Genomic DNA, 15,748 nt, shown 5'->3' with positions numbered 1-15,748 from the left:
TGGTATGTGATTTGCCGGCGTACGGGCCGTGCTATGTGATTTGCTAGCGTACGGCCTGTGCTACGTGATTACGGTTTGCCAGCGTACGGGCTGTGCTATGTGTAGCTGGCGTACGGGCCGAACTATGATAAAATGTGTAATACCGGCGTACGGGCCGATGATTTTCATGATACATGTATATATGTGAAATGATATGATTGATGTGAAAATAAATTATATGAGATACTTATGTATCACGGTTTTAGTATATGTATATGATATCAGAACCTGGTTGGCTTGGTCTAGGCTAGCACTTGCACGGTACCGTAGCTATGTGTCCATGGTCCTTGTGATCATGATATCTATGTTAACGCCGCTGTACGGAACTGTGTGAGATTGGATGGTCGATGTGGTTATTATCAAGAAGTGTGCTGTTATCGCCCCTAGTGTACGGACCAGTTTAGGTAGACCCATCAGACCCACAGACTAGACTATTGACTTGGCAGTGGTTGGCCAACCATTGTCAGGTCCCGCCTTCAGGCCGCACAACCCAGTCATGTGGAGGTAATACATGACAACAGCCAGGTAACCTACCAGGATGGTTTTTATGTTATTATTATTATTATTATCATGATATGAGATGAGAAATGTTTATGAAAATGCAGTATGTTCTGCCATGTTTTAATATACATATGTTTTCCCATATTTGATAAACAGTATTGAACATGTTATGTATGGTATATGTAGAACATGATATACTCATGTTGCCACACACTAGTATTAGTTTATTTCCCTTACTGAGAGGTGTCTTACCCCTAAATTTCATTAACTTTTTAGGAGCCTAGATAGGAGAGCGGGAAAAGCCCCGTTGACATAGTGTGGATTATCAGCCCTTTTTGGAAGGGTAAGTTTTTGGTAGGGACAGTTGGGTTTTTGTGGGAATTGTCCCTAGATTCCATTTTTGGAATGCATATACGGAGAGATAGTGATTCTAGTACTCTGGTATGTTGTATTGCACATTATGATGAGATGTGTATGATTTTATACTTTCTGCTGCATAGGCTTCTGCTGTATGTTCTGATGTATCCCTGGTATCCACGGGTCCAGGTAGATTGTGACCTGCTGAGTTGGAATGTGAGATGTGTGATGTTGATTTTTATTATAAAAAAATATATATGGAAAATGAGCAGGTCGTGACGTCTTTCGTCTCCTCTGACATTCAAGCATCAAACTTAGGTGGGTGTTCATGATTCAAATCTCAATTGCCCTTTGACAATCTAGTCTCGACCATGGTCTTTTGTGACTAACTTTCCAACACCACTTCACTTGGCTTTCAGATTCTCAAACTCAAGTTTTTGTTAAGCCAGTTATATAGTTAGTTAATAGTTGGAGAGTTAATTAGTTAGGAGGAGTATTGTTATTACTTAACTAATTTTCAGTTTGCAATTCTGTTATTGCTTGTTCTCGTGTAATTAGTTTCAGCTATAAATATCTACTGATGTAATGAATTATTATGAATGAGAATTCATAATTTCTCTCTGGTTATTTCTTCATATGGTATCAGAGCAATATTAGAGAAATTCTCCTCTCATGGCTTCGTTTGCAACCTCTACATACACTTCTTGTTCTCCTGTCAATTTTGCTGTTGATCCGAGCTTAAATCCTTATTACTTCCAGGGCAGCGATGGTCCAAATCTATATCTTGTCAATAAGGTTCTTACTCGAGACAAATATCAGACATGGAGCATGTGTGTTACGATGACACTAAGTGCTAAGAACAAGCTAGGGTTTATTAATGGAACTCTGGTAGCTCCTTTACCTACTGATATGAATTATGCCACCTAGCAACGAGGCAATGACACTGTGAAGTCACGGATCCTCAATTCATTGTCTGATGATGTTCATTCTAGTGTGATGTTCATCAAATTAGCAAGGGATATATGGACTGAACTTGAAGATCGATTCTCATTGACCAATGGACCTAGGATTTTTCAATTACAGCAATCTATTTCTAATATGGTCAAGGTCAGATGAATATTGTTGATTATTTCACACAATTGAAGTCCTTATGGGATGAACTGATGAGCTATAGGCCTATTCCTGAAACATCCCCTGCTTCTTTGAAGGTCTTGACTAATTTTCAGAATCAAGATTATGTAATGAAGTTTTTAATGGGTTTGGATGAGTCATATAGTCATATTAAAAGCCAAATCCTTCTTAACAATCCCTTACCTCCCATAAACAAGGTATTTGCATTGCTTGTGCAAGAAGAGAGGCAAAGGGAGATTAGTTCAGTGATAATTACTGAAACAACAACTATGCTTGGGAAAAGCTACAGGAAATCAATGATATAGACAAAATTTTGGCAAGAAAGAAAGACCTTTGTGTTCTCATTGTGGACTTCTAGGACACACAACTGAAAAATGTTACAAGCTACATGGATATCCTCTAGGGTACAAGTCAAGATCCAAGCACAATGTTTCTTCAGCAAATCAAGTAAACTTGGAAACCAATACCGAGCAATCTGGTGAAGTGCAGCAGCTTCCATTCACTCAGGAACAACTCAAACAGATCATGGCAATCATGCATCCCTTACCTGAAATGCAGCCACAACCTTCAGTTGCTCAAGTGGCTGGACCTTTTCTTCAAAGTACAAATCCTTTCTCTATAGATCATCTTTTCTCCACAATGATAGGTACTTCTTCTTGCTCATCTGCTATTTGTACTCGAGGCCGAACAAAAAATGGTCTCACTTGGATCATGGACATTGGGGCCACGGATCATATAGTAAATTCTGTCAACTCTCTCACTACAATAACAACTTCCATTAATACGTTTGTGAAATTACCTACCGGTGCTCTTGTTCCAGTCACACAAATTGGAACAATTCGTATAACACCTACCTTGCTGCTCACTGATGTTCTTGTTGTTCCTTCTTTTGCCTACAACTTAATTTCAGCCAGCAAACTTCTAAAATCTATTTCCTGTTGCCTTATTTTTCATGGAAAATTTTGCTTTATATAGGACCTGCAAACATGGAGGATGATTGGATTGGGTGAAGAGAGGGCAGGTTTATATCATCGCCTCAATAAGCATTCAGCTATGTCAGTCTTTAATACAATTTCCAATACGCATGGCCTAACTCCTGTACCTGTTTCATTGTCTGTCAATAATTCTGATTTTGATGCTTGGCATTATAGATTAGAACATCCCTCTAAATCTAGACTAGATCTGTTGCATAAATCTATTCCTGAAATAAAAGAGTCCCATTCTAGTCATTGTAATATATGTCCTCTTGCTAAACAATAGAGGTTGCCTTTCCCAAACAGCAATAATAAATCTTCAAAAGCTTTTCAGCTTGTACATTGTGATATTTGGGGTCCTTTTTCTATTAAATCAATTGATGGTGCAAAGTTTTTTCTGACCATTGTAGATGATTATACCCGATGCACTTGGCTATACCTAATGCAATCTAAGGCACAAGCGAGATATTATGTGCAATCTTTTGTTTCTTTTGTTGAAACTCATATTCATATTACTATACAAACCATTCGTACTAATAATGGTGCAGAATTTCACATGCCTGATTTTTTTATTTTCGAAGGCATTATCCACCAAAAGTCATGTGTTTATACACCACAGCAGAATGGTGTTGTTGAACGAAAGCATCAACATATTCTTGCTGTGGCTAGATGTCTTAGATTTCATTCCAACTTACTTCTTCATTTCTGGGGTGAGTGTGTTCTAACTGCAGTTTATCTCATTAACTGGTTGCCCACTCCAATTCTCAATGGTAAATCTCCTTTTGAACTAGCCATTTTCATCTTAGAGTTTTTGGTTGTTTTTGTTTTGCCTCTACTATTTCACATGGTCGAACCAAATTTGATCCTAGAGCAAAGTCTTGCATATTTGTAGGCTATCCTTATTCTGTAAAAGGCTATAAACTATATGATCCACACACTCAAAAGATATTCATATCCCGTGATGTTGTGTTTCATGAACATGTTTTTCCTTTTCAGAAATTTTCACAAAATCATTCTTTAGAACCATTCACTATTGAATTACCTTCCCATAGTTCAAATATCACAACAGACACGACTAATGTTTCTATTGATTCCCCGAATGTTTCTAATACCTCCATTCCTTCTGTTCCTTTGAGAAGGACTTCAAGATAGATTCGTCCTCCTCTTTCACTCTAGAATTATCAATGCTTTTTGCCTTCTTTGACAACTCAGTCCAGTTCAACCACTGTTGGAGGTCCAGGCTGCCCTTATGACATTTCTCCTTACACATCCATTTCCAATCTTTCCCTTGCCCATCAAACTTTTGTGTCTTCAGTCACCAACCTTGTTGAACCAAAATCTTATAAGGAGGAATCTCTACATCCTGAATTGAGAAAAGCTATGGCTGTTGAAATCAAGGCTTTAGAAGACAATCATACCTGGATCTTGACTGAATTACCTCCTGGGAAAGTTGCCATTGATAATAAATGGGTTTACAAAATTAAGTTCAAATCTAATGGTATTGTTGAAAGGGCCAAAGCACGACTTGTGACCAAAGGTTTTACATAGCAAGCTGGCTTAGATTACACAGAGACTTTTAGCCCCGTTGCTAAACTAGTCTATAATAGCCCGGAAAATTTTTACACAGGACCTCGTCAATGAACACAGGGAGTTCGTCGACGAGCGCATAAGTAGGCCTCGTCGACGAGAACCGAGAAGGGTTTTCTGGGTAGTCTGAAATTCGTCGACGAGGGAGGAAGTTCGTCGATGAAATTCCTTAAAGACTCGTCGATGAGATGACGTGTCTCGTCGATGAATCTGAGGCTATAAATTGCCAAAACCTAGATTTTTCAGCAGAATTTTGGCGTAAAAAGGCTCTCTCCCTCTCTCTCTCTCTCTCTCTCTCTCTCTCTCTCTAAAATGCCTCTCTCTCCTTCTCTCTTCAATCCTGGTCCCGTTTCATGTCGGATCGACGATTTGAAGCCACCATGACGCTTCTGACGAAGTTCTCTGCAAGTCTGCCGAAGCTGATCATGGGAGAAGTTGGTTTGAAATTCATCCCAAATTCAGGGTAAGGTGTTTTATTCAGATTATGCCTTCCTCATAGTTATAAGAAATATTGTAGGTAAGAAAATACTGATATTTTGTTCTGAGGGATGTTGTTTTCAGGGTGTTGAGCGGAGAACCCTGCGGATGTAAGGCTAGAGTTCAGTGAGAGGCTTTTCAGATTTAAGGTAAGGGAAATATGCTATGCTAGGAAATTTACTTACGTTATCAGAAATTTTATGTATATATATATATATATATATATATATATATAGATATTATACAGAATATGAATTTTTAAAGTATGTCCGGCTTGAGTACATGATATTGATATAAAGTTTTATGCAGTTTTTTAGTATTTCAAATTATACAGATATAGTTAGATATTTGCAAATTTTATATAAACAGATATATATATATATATATATAATAGGTGAGCCAGTTAGGCGAGCTAATTAGGTTCGCAGATAGAGTGACTACTTTGTTGCCCTAGTTGTAGGGTAAGTTTTGCATAGAAATGTATTTTCGAGATAGATGATATCGGAGGGAAACGTTTTATGGTTATAGTTTGTATGTAAAAAATTTTGGTATTGTATTGTATATGTGGTTGTATGACTTATATTTTGGCTGCTTAGGTATGGTTATATAGATACATAAAAAAAAATGGAGAAATTTTGAGGATGTTACATGGTCAGTGTTAGATGCATTTTATCCTTTGCTGCTATCAAAGGTTGGCACCTTCATCAGTTAGATGTCAATGATGCCTTCCTTCATGAAGATCTCTATAAGGAAGTCTATATGCGTGTGCCTCTTGGATTTGCTAGCAAAGGGGAGAACATTGTATGCAAGCTCAACAAGTCACTTTATGGGCTTAAGCAAGCATCACGACAATGGTACTCAAAATTATCTACTTGTTTGACAGAATTTGGTTACAAATAGTCACTTGCAGATTATTCACTCTTCACTAAGGATATTGGTGAATCATATGCTGCTATCCTAGTACATGTAGATGATGTTATTCTTGTAGGGAATAATTTACAGGAATTTAAGAGTCTAACACATTTTCTACATGACAAGTTTAAAATTAAAGATCTAGGAGAATTGAAGTACTTCTTGGGGATAGAGGTAGCAAGGTCTAAACAAGGTATTTCCATATGTCAACGAAAATATGCATTGGATATTCTCAAAGACTCAGGCTATATAGGCTCTAAGGCAGTCAAATTTCCTATGGAGCAAAACATGAAATTAACTACAGAAGAAGGGGATTTACTTGAAGATCCCACTGCTTATAGAAGGTTAATAGGGAGAATGTTGTATTTAACTATTACAAGGCCTGACATATCCTATGCATTTTAGGTTTTAAGTCAGTTCATGGATAAGCCAAAGGCACCACACTTGACTACAACATATCGAGTGCTAAAATACATCAAAGCAACTCCTGGTCAAGGTTTGTTCTTTTCAGCTTCATCAAACATACATTTAAAGGCTTTTTTTGATTCAAATTGGGAAGGTTGCATAGAGACTAGGAGATTAGTCACAGGCTACTGTGTTTTTCTAGGAAATTCTTTAATCTCAAGGAAATCCAAGAAACAGAAGATAGTTTCTTGATCATCTGCAGAATCAGAATATAGATCCATGGCTACTACTGTCTGTGAAGTAACTTGACTGCTTTCACTACTTAAAGATTTAAAGATTGAGCATATAAGGTCATTTTTGATTTTTTGTGACAATCAAGCAGCACTACATATAGCTATTAATCCGGTATTTCATGAGAGAACAAAGCATATTGAGATAGATTGCCACATAGTTCGGGAAAAGTTACAAGCTAGAATTATCAAGACACTGCAAGTCACTTCACAAAATTAGTTGGCAGACATCTTCACAAAACCCCTTGGATATTCTTTTTTTACTGAACATTGCTTCCCAAGATGGGTGTAATTGATGTTCATACTCAATCACATCCATCTTGAGGGGGAGTGTTAAGCCAGTTATATAGTTAGTTAATAGTTGGAGAGTTAATTAGTTAGGAAGAATATTGTTATTACTTAACTAATTTTCAGCTTGTAATTCTGTTATTGCTTGTTCTCGTGTAATTAGTTTCAGCTTTAAATATCTACCGATGTAATGAATTATTATGAATGAGAATTCTGAATTTCTCTCTGGTTATTTCTTCACAGTTTTCCAGCTCTCTAAATGCACTACCTTCCTGGTCAAGCATTCTAAAATTTATTGTGAACTTCATTCATTCTAAAATTAATATGTGAACTTTATAAAGTCACATAGAAGCATGTATTTTAAATTTGTACTTGTATGTATTTTAATTTTGAACAATTTATATTTTAAATTTTAATAATTTGTGAATGTTTTAGTAATTTTGGTTCAATTTTATGTATCTTAAAATGTAATTAAAGATTTTTACAGAAATTTTAAAAAAAATTTAATTTTTTCAAAGCATTAGCGACGGTTTGCAAAACCGTTACTAATAATGGAAAGATGAAATATTACTGACGGCTTAGAAACCGTCACTAAATGACCATTGAATCAACCTTATGGGGGCCAAATATTAGTGACGGTTCTATAGTCGTTACTAATAGTCAATTATTAGTAACAATTTTAATAATCGTCACTAAAAAGTGTGCTATTTGTGACGATTTTTCGACCGTCACTACTATATTCATATTAGTGACGATTATTAAAACCATCACTAATACATGCGCTTTAGTGACGAAATTGAGCCGACCATATATGCAATTTTATAGTGATGGTCGTAGGCTATTAGTGACGGTTTTCTTCCTTCACTAATACTCCACTATTAGTGATGGTTTGAATATTTCGTCGCTAATAAGTATTAATATCCGTAGATATGGTGACGAAGTTAGAACCGTCACTAATACTGAGAAAACTGTCACTAATAATATTAGTGATGATTTTTTGAGTATTAGTGACGGTTTAGAACCGTTACTAATAACCTTATTTCTTGTAGTGATAGATGCAACCGGCTTAATATTTCTCAATCATTCCCAACAATAAAAACATAAACATTCAAGTGCACAAATTAAATTGTGAAAATTAAAATCAGATACAAGAAATGTTATCGGGGTTCAGCCAAACTTGCTTACGTCCCCGCTTCAAGCTAACAAGTAAGAGGATTCCACTAATTGCTTACTTATGGGTGGAGCGACACCAATTACAATACTCTTTCCTTACTGGGCAAGGGAATACCCTAGGTCAAATTCACAAGGCTGACCCCAACCTATACAGCCACACCTTATAAAGGTGCACCTGATTTTCCTAACCTGGTCTAAACCATTCGGTGCTTTCTTAACCGAGTCTAAGCAATTCTGTACATGTTACAGGTTAGTGTAATCCTCTTCCTATGATCACACGACGGGAATACAACAGATATAAAATTTACATACAAATAAACGTGCTTATACAATAAGTAGATATGTACCACAATATGATCAATGCACTCACAAATGATAAAGATTTATGCTAAGTGAGACCTTTTCAAGCTATATGATAACTATCAAGAACATGTGTGTGTGTATATATATGTATATGTGAGAGTGAAGCCTTTGATTAAATATAGTATATTCAATAAATGAATAATCAAAGGAACTTTAAGAAACCCTAAGCAAATATCTCAAATATATATATATATATAAAGCACAGCTGATATTTAGGGTTTAAGCTTGTCAAAAAATTTTATCAAAAATAATATGCAAGCTTTTGAATCTTACAATAAGGATGCAAGTTCTCCAGCAAAGATGAGTTCTTCCAAAACAATATTTATCAATAAAATATGATGGGAAAAGAACTTTACTTTACTCTCAAAAATCAAGATCAAACAATGTAAGTATGAGAGAGTAGTAAGCTTGAAGATGCTATATGAATGTGCTTATAGCAATACAGTCAAGCTCTCTACAAAAATGATTCTCTCTTCTTGAAAAAGATTTTAGCAAGAATGAATGCAAGAGAGTATAAAATATGTTTTGAAAATGATGTGTATAAGCAATAAGAGCACACAAATTTTAAAGAGAATTTTTTCTAATCAAGTCTCTAATCTTTTGCTAATCTGGACAAATGAAGGGGTATATATAGAATTCCCTAAATTTTGAACCATTGGGGACATGGATGGAATTTTTGAAAAATTTAATTTAAATTAACCCTGATTAATCGCGCTAAAAATAGCTGAAACAGAGAGGTTCGGTCGACCCAAGCTTTGGTCAGTCAGGCAAACAGACTCAAATAATTTGAATTTATTTTAGGTTTTGGTTTGCCGTGCGAAGGGCCAGTCGGTCGAGCCAAGGCAAAAAACCAAACCTTCATAGGTTCAGTCGCTTGTGAGTATTAGCCGATTTGCTGAGTGGATCAGTTCGGTCGATCGAGGGTATTTTGAACTGATAATGTGGTTGGCTGGGGAAGGTAAAAAAAAAAGTCAACTTTATGGTTCATTCGACCATAGACGATTAGTTCAAATCTGGGTCGGTCACTCGAGCCAAGTCAAACAATTGACTTTTGACTTGGTCGGTCGACCGAGGTATTTGTAACGCCATAAGTTGGTCGACCGGACTTTTTAAATAAGCCCAAAAAATCAAACGTCGGTCGACCGAAGTAAGCCCTGATTTTGACCTTTAAAGTTATTTTAAAATCCTTTGTTTGATTTAAGCTTTTATAAACAAAGATTTTGATAAAGTGAATGTGCCCTAAGATCAATTTATGGTCGGTTTGAGCATAAGATCCTAATCATGCATGAAATGCAAATATTATAAACCATAATTTTTATAGACCCAAATATTAAATGCATTACAATACAACTTGAAAGAATAAACGAAAATCTTCATGCTCTGCTCCTTTACAATTTCATAGATTGCGTCGAATGGTGTGCGCATTTTAATGATTTTCGGTTTCATTTCTCATCTGTTATCCATGCTTAGAAAAATGAACATATTCATACACTTAACACCCAGATGAGATACTGTGGTTTGTCATAATCAAAACAGGGATCGGACTCAAAAGTCAACAATCTCCCTCTTTTTAATGATGACAAACACATGAGCAAAATTTTGGGTTTGCCAGATAAGGCTCCCCCTAACAATATGCATAAACAAAAATGATATTCAATAAAGTTCACATACAAGCATGAAGACTCTAAAAGTAGAGGTACTTGTTGAGAAGGTCACCATGAACAATATAAATGAATATTCTCCAGCTCCACTAATTATAATTAGTAGTGAGCGTAACACAACATTGAATATATTTTTTTGTTTTTAATGTATAATAATTTGAGATGACGTGAGCAGAGGGGAAGATAAAAATATGATGTTGGTCCTATTCCTATATATATAATATTTCATTTCTCTGATATCAATTTGACATTAACATCTTGTTTGTTCCCGAGAATACACACACACACACGCACACACACACACGATATTGTTTGAAAGCAACTTCATGGGTAAACTAGCTTGTGGGGGTTCTCTCTCTCCAATGGGACATTTTGCCAAATGGAAGGAAACTTTAGGAGATGGCCATGATACTAGCAGTATTCTAAAAGCTCAAATGTTCTTGCATCCTTACTGCTGATTAGATGAGATGCTTAGATATATTTTAAAGTTATTTGTGCACATCTCCTGCGAAACATGTTTCGTTTCCTATCTCAGAAGATGGTCTTCCCTATCTCACGTTATAGTCTTTCCTTGTACCCTAACAATGGTTACCTTATAATATATAGATGAGGTTTACAAGGAAAAGATGGTGAAAGAATAATTTGAATAAAAACATTTATTATTGTAAGATTACAACAATATTCCAGTATAGACTAGTTACAAGAAGATCACATTTCCAAAATAAGTGAGCGTCCTAACTTTCTCCTTTTCCTAAAAATTCTCAAGAGACCCATACTTTTCAGGAGGTAAGAACTGTAAGGGGTCTTGGCCTTGTTTCTTCTTAACTTTCCTTAACTAATCATATTTTTGTCATTTTATTACAACACCTTCTTTCAGTTTCAACGAATGAATCAGATCTAAGAATTTGATCTCATTGTTTCATGCGTAGCTGCTTGGCAGCCATCGTGTTCCACTGCTGCAGGCACTGCTACAGGCACAGTGTAATAATTGTCCAAGTATATATCAATTTTTTTTCCTACTTGGCAATATAGGCTCACCTATGTGAGAACTGTGTAGTTTGATTAATGTTTATGATGTTATATTTACAACTTCAAGGCCATCAAAACGTAAGCTTATTTTAGCCATGATACCTTCCATCTAACTGGTTAAAATTCACATTATGTCCTTCAAAGCCTCAAGGTTGTGGTGGCAGTCCAAAATACATCTTCAATGCATTACCTCAGCATAAGACAACTTACAAATGTTTCTGATTCTTCTTCTAATTGGTTGTCAAGTGAAGATAATGTCATGATGTTGTGTGTGTACGTGATCACCTAGCCCTGCTTGCAAATGCTTCTAGCTGCTGCTAGATTGTTTATTAAGTGTCAGCATGGTTACTTAAGTGCCTGCAGTTATTCGAGGCTATGTATATCTGTGATTCCTCCTAGAATACTGAATTCTATAGTCGTGACAGCTTTTTAAACTTAACCTTTGAAGTTCTATAGTGTTGCTTTGTGCTAGTGTGCACTGCTTAATTTGTATTGGTGCAGTGTTTTTCATTCTTTGTATTGGTGTGTACTGATTGAGGGGTGGATTATTTCGTCCTCTACAATCTAATGTTGATGTGATTTATTTTTTATGTCTGTATATGTGCTACATAGTGATTTATTTTCAAAAACCGTATACTAATTTTTTTAACTTTCTTAATTTGTAGGGTTTGCAACTGTAACAACGTCAAGACGATGTCATGCAGGTCGGATGCAACTTTCTATTTTTTTTTTATCTGAACAAATGAAATGTATTTAAATTTGAAATTTATAATATTGTGCATTTAAATTTGAATTTGTATAATATATTTATATTTGAATTTGAATTTGTATAATATTTGAACTTAAATTTGAATTGCAATTATGGTTTTTACAAGAATTAATTTAAATCAGATTTTTACAGGAATTAATAATTGGAAAAAAAATACACTTTACTATTAATTGTGCAATTTAAGTATTAGTGATGATTTCAAAATCGTCACTAATACTATGTCTTTAGTGACAGTTTAAAACCGTCACTAAATCCATAAGTAACGGTTCTGCAGAGTAATAGTGACGGTTCAGAAACCATCACTAATAATAGACCAATAGTGACGTTTCTCAAATTGTCACTACTAATGAGTAATAGTAACGATCCTAAAACCGTCACTAATAATGGAGTAATAGTGATGAATATAAAACCATCACTAATAATGGAGCAATAGTGACGAATTTAAATCGTCACTAATAATGGAGTAATACTAACGAATATAAAACCGTCACTAATAATATAGCAATAGTGACGAATTTAAACCGTCACTAATAATAGAGAATTAGTGACGAATTTAAAATCGTCACTAATAATAGAGGATTAGTGACGGTTTTTAATCGATCTGGTGTAGAATCTATTGTGACGGGCTTTGGTCTTTATTGACGGATTAAAACTGTCACTAATACGCTATTAGTAGTGACGGTTTAAATCCATCACTAATATTCTATTATTATTGACGGTTTGAAATATTCGTTACTAATAAGTATTAGTAACTGCAGGTATAGCGACAAATTGAAAACCATCACTAATACTCATATAATCGTCACTAGTAGTAGTGACGGTTTTGTGAGTATTAGTGACGGTTTAAAACCGTCACCAATAACCTTATTTTTTGTAGTGATTTAAGTACAGTTATCATTTTCCATTTTGAGTAACAAAAGTTCAGGAAAAAAGAACTAATTTTGCTCACATGAAACAGATCTTGAATAAATTCTTGTTGTCTTGTGTTATTATTTTTATGTTTACAAATATATTTAAATTTAGTAGATATTTCTTATACCAACCTACGCAATATTAGAACAATAGAGTAAATGAGCAAACTAGAAGAAAGTTTGCTTGAATATAATTAATATTTTTGGCATTTTAATGTGCAAGCGCCATTTGTCACTGTTGCGGGGTAAAAAATGGTTGGAATGCTCCTTGACTCTTGTTGACCTGAAATAGGAAGAGACGAGAGGCTTGGAGGACCCGGGGTGTACTCCAGGGGATCTCTCCGATGCCTAAGTAAGAGGAAAGCTTTTAAGGAGGCTTAATGCAACAGTAGAGTAGTGTTTTATGACTTACCTTTCCCTGTACTCCAAATCCCTTCTTATAGGGGCTTGAGTTGACCACTGGTTGGCTCGCACTTATGGCGTGAGGGCGTGAATTGCTCTCCAGCCATATGTGCGTGCACCTGTTACTCGGTTATTAAGGGCATTGGCATAGATCTCTCCTCCTTTAGGTTGAAGCTAATCACTTGTCAAAAAGTCAAACCTGGAGACAGTATATGGGCAGGCGTTGACCTGCCCTTATTAGCGTGATTTATTATGGGCATATCAGTTGACCCCCCCTCAGTTTCAAATTTCTAGATAGAATTTTGAATAATTGTTTGTGTTTGCGTCTTTCCCTTTAACACTCCATCGTGTTCGTTTCTCTTTTTTCCAATTAATTATTATTTATTATTTATTATTATTATTATTATTATTATTATTATTATTATTATTTTTTCAGCAGAATAGTTGAGCAGCTCGTGTTGAACCGTTTGTACCGAGCTGTTTTTGTCCGAGTTGTTTGTGCCGAGCTGTTTGTTTGAGCTGTTTTTGTCCGAGCTGTTTGTGCGAAGCTGTTTGTCCGAGCTATTCTTGTGCCCAGCTATTTTTGTGCCGAGCAGTTTTGTCCGAGCTCCTTGGTGAAAGACTCGTGCCGAGCTCTTCGTGCCGAGCTCTTTGAAGAGAGACTCAGGCCGAGCTCTTCAAGCCGAGCTCTTTGAAGAGTGACTCGTGCGGAGTTGTTTAAAGAATGACTCGTGCCGAGCTTTTTGAAGAGAGACTCGGGCCGAGCTGTTTAAAGAATGACTCGTGCCGAGCTCTTTGAAGAGAGACTCGGGCTGAGCTGTCTAAAGAATGACTCGTGCCGAGCTGTCTGAGAATGACTCGTGCTGAGCTCTTCGTGCTGAGCTCTTTGAAGAGAGATTCGGGCCGAGCTTTTCATGCCGAGCTCTTTGAAGAGAGACTCCTGCCGAGCTCTTTGAAGAGAGATTTGGGCCGAGCTCTTCATGCCGAGCTCTTCGAAGAGAGACTTGTGCCGAGCTCTTTGAAGAGAGACTCGGGCCGAGCTGTCTAAGAATGGCGAGCTCTTTGAAGAGAGACTCGGGCCGAGGTGTTTCTTCTGAGCTTTTTGAATAATTAGGCCGAGCTAACCAACCTACTCGGCTGTGTGGCATTACAACTAATGCTCGTTGCTTGGGCTTTCCGCGTGATGAGTCGTGCTCATCTGTTGGGTTGTTCTGGCCTTACGAGTCGTGCTCGTCAGTTTGGGCCATCCTCCTGATGAGTCGTGCTCATCTGTTGGTCTGGTCTGGCCTCACAAGTCGTGCTCGTCATTTTGGGCCGTCCGTGTGATGAGTCGTGCTCATCTGTTGGGTTGCTCTGGCCTCACGAGTCGTGCTCATCTATTGGGTTGCTCTGGCCTCACGAGTCGTGCTCATCATTTTGGGCCGTTCGCCCGATGAGTCGTGCTCATCTGTTGGGTCGTCCTTCGCGTCTATCTCACTTTCCCGAGGCATCGTTGCACGCTTCTGTCCTACGAGAGATACAAGAAAGCAGGTTTTAAATGCCTTCTACCTCGGAAAGTGGGTGGAGGAAAGCATTATTGATGACCATCCGTCCAACGTTGTGTCTGAGGCAACTTGGTGTTTCCGAGGCGGCGTTTGTCCTGGGGAAGCCTCGTCTGTGCACTTGTCAGAGATTTTCTGTGTCCTTTGCCTCCCTCGAGACGCAATCCTTCTTGTAAATGAAAATTCTTGAGATTCCCGCCATAGGGATTCGTGCCCTCCTCTCTATATAAAGGCCAGTGGACTCCTTCATTCCACACTCGTCTTCATTCCAAGAAAACTGCTTCCATCTCTACTCTTCTCCATTCCACAAGTCCCTTATTTGGTGCTAGGTATGCTTTCCCTCTCTATAGCATTTTTGTCTTGTTGTTCTTCATGTTCTTCATTGTTCTTGCGCTAGTTTTGTATGTTTGATCTTGTCTTGTAAGATTGCCTAGTTGTTTGTGTGAAATTTTACTGTCTTGATCTGTCTTGACATCCTTTCTTCTTGATCTTTGCTGTTGCTTGCTCGCTTGACCCTTAGGTTTAAGTAGTGTTTCCTTCAGGCTTGTTTTTTCCTATGGAGACCTCCTCACAGCCATTAAGGGTTCCTACAACAATTCGGAGCGCTCGTTGTGAGCTCACCTCTTCCGACCTGCAAAATGTTCGTTATTTTTTTGCCATACCATCCAATGTCATTGTTAGGTTACCAACTGCTTCCGAATCAGCCCTTGATCAAAAATCCGAGGAGCTCTGCCTCTATATCGATTATCTAGATTTGGGTCTTAGGCTACCTTTTCCCTCCTTTGTTTCTAACGTATTACGTTTTTATCGCATAGCACCCTCTCAACTTGTTCCAAACTCTTATCTTTCGCTCACCTGTTTTGCCGTGCTTCTACTCCACTTGGGCCATCAGCCTACCGTCCCCCTCTTCAGAAGTTGTTTCCAGATGCGATCTCACT

The sequence above is a fragment of the Malania oleifera genome, chromosome 3 (genome assembly GCF_029873635.1).
Source record: "Malania oleifera isolate guangnan ecotype guangnan chromosome 3, ASM2987363v1, whole genome shotgun sequence".
In the NCBI taxonomy this organism is placed as follows: Eukaryota; Viridiplantae; Streptophyta; class Magnoliopsida; order Santalales; family Ximeniaceae; genus Malania; species Malania oleifera.
The sequence above is the reverse complement of the archived record's forward strand: the minus strand, read 5'-3'. Positions refer to the sequence as shown.